Here is a 2,573-nt window from a genome sequence, read left to right on the forward strand (position 1 = left end):
TTTAAAAGGCCTGACACAGGTTGAGAAGCTACATCTGCAGTAAAACCAGACAAAAAAACAATGATAATTGATAAAAACAAAATTCAGCCAAAATTTACTTCAAGGGCAGAGGCACAAGGGACTAATTTAGAGACTGCTCCCCTGGCATCTTCAACAGTGCAGGCGTGTTCTCCTTCTTACACTGGTTGGGGACTTGTGGGCATCCATTGCATTATTCTTTATAATACATACCTATACATTTATATTCTTTTATGTATACATAATATTTCAAAGTCTTTTAAATAACACGGGTGAACCAAATGACTAAAACCTTTCCTATTGCTTAAAATTCACCCCATGTGACCTATCACTTCCCTTACCTGCCTACTGAGGAAAAGAATAATTTTCTCATAGGATGTTACAAAGATGAATTAGTGCACATAAACTGTTTGGATTAGTACCAGGCATATATTAAGTGCTCAATAATATATAACCAGTACTATTACCCTTCTCTCCTCATTATCACCAGCACTACCAAGAACACATCTTTAATCTTATGATGGAGGAGAGGAATTCCTAAAATCCTTAATAAAGGAAGAAGCTGTCAAAGAATAGGTTGTTTTATTGGACCTTGGACTACGGTTGGATTCTGAGACTTCAACGTTACTCAAATGCTTGCAGCAAAGTGAGCACCTCATCCTCCTTGCTCCACCCATGGCTGGCTTGGTTCTAACTGGAACCCTGGGCTGAGGGCAAGGGCTCATTTCCCGTGGAGTAATGGGTAATGCTGAGAACACAGACAATGGTTTCGCCTCATCAGCCAAGTATTCTCAAGGAACGAGAAAGCTGTTTCCCGCTGCTTAAACAATGTGATTACCTCATTCGAAACTGCCTGTCCAACCTGCCTCTGGCCATCTATGCCTGTCAGACAGACACATTCCCTGCATGACTTGGTCTTCCTCACTCACCCTGGACCTGAAGTTTCCCCGGTCCTGTCTATACCAGACATGGAACCCTTGGCTCTATGAATCCAGCTTCTACCTCCCCTTGGGTGTTTTGGACTTGATCCTGTTCTTATTCTCCCTGTCAATGACATTGCAATTATTTCTGTCAAACGTAGCTTATCTCATCCTGTGGTTCTCCATCTTCTGGGGTACGTGGAATGGGAAAATGTTCCTAGGTTCCAGGCCCAATCCTGCTGGCTCTATTTAGGTGCTTTTGGTTGTGGTAACAGAAACACCAACTCAAAGTGACATAAACAATACTAAGACAGTATTGGTGCAGCAATGGAAAACTGCAGTGGTAGAGTGAGCTTCAGGTGACCCAATGATGGCACCAAAGATACAGTTTCTTTTCATCTTCTCTTCTATAGTCCCTGCTTCACCCTAAAGCTGACTCCTTTCATGTTTACAGAATGGATGGAAGCAGCTGACTCCATGTCTCCTCATTTATGTCCAACAGGAGGAAAAAAAAAAAATTTCCCAATAGCTCTTTAAGAAGTGAGACATGTTCTTTCCCAAAAATTCTCCAGAAAAATTTTCCTCTTGACTCACTGACCTGAATTGAGTCATATGTTCTCAACCAAGCACTGTGGCCAGGAGGATGGAATATGTTGATTGGGGATTAGCTAATCAGAATCTACAGCTGTGTTTTTGGAGTGGGGGTCTCCTCCCCCAGAGCACATAGGCTGGTGGAAGAGGCATGGTGCCTCTGCTCTGCTCTCTGCTGTACGAGGCCAACTCTTCACAGTATATCAGCCTGGCTTCCTTGCTCTCTGGCCGCTGGCTGGATTTGCTTATGGGAACACCAACAGAAGATCAGAGGGTGGGAGGAGAACTGGGCCAGGACAACTGTTTCCCCCGCTCACTCCCTGCCTTGCTGTGGTTCTAACAGTGACTGTGTTCCTCCAGAGGCAGAACTTCTTTTCGGTGACCCAAAGGCCTTCCAGCTCCAGCTCTTGCCAGGTTCTGGTAACATTGCTCCCTCCCTTACCCCACCAGGCCCAGGGTGGTAACAACTCCCTTTTCTTGCCAGTCCCTTGCTGCACCACCATTCCTTGCTGGTCTCTACTATTGTCTGAATGTTCATGTCCCTCCCAGATTCATATATTGAAATCCTTACCCCCAGAGTGATGGTATTGGGAGTTAGGGTCTTTAGGAGGTAATCCGCTCAGGAGGGTGGAGCCCTCATCAATGGGATTAGTGCCCTTATCAAGAGGCTTGAGAGAGACCCCAACCCCTTCTGCCATGTGAGGTTAGAGTGAGAAGGTGGCTGCCTATGAGGAGTGGGTCCTCCCCAGACACCAAATCTGCTGGCAACTTGATCTTGGACTTCCCAGCCTCTAGAACTGTGAGAAATACATTTCTGCTGTTTATAAGCCATTCTGTTTATGGTATTTTGTTATAGCAGCCCAAAGGGACTAAGCCAGCCCTCAATCTACCCACACCTCTGTAACTAGCCCCTTCATTAAACTCTGTGATTGTGCTATCCGTGTCCCTCCTGGACCTTGGCTAGTACAATACCTAAATGAAAATTGGAGAAATGATACCAAGAGAAAAGGAGAATGGACATTGGGCAGATAAAACCTGCAAATG

The sequence above is a fragment of the Propithecus coquereli genome, unplaced genomic scaffold (assembly GCF_000956105.1).
Source record: "Propithecus coquereli isolate 6110/MARCELLA unplaced genomic scaffold, Pcoq_1.0 Scaffold61, whole genome shotgun sequence".
Lineage (NCBI taxonomy): Eukaryota > Metazoa > Chordata > Mammalia > Primates > Indriidae > Propithecus > Propithecus coquereli.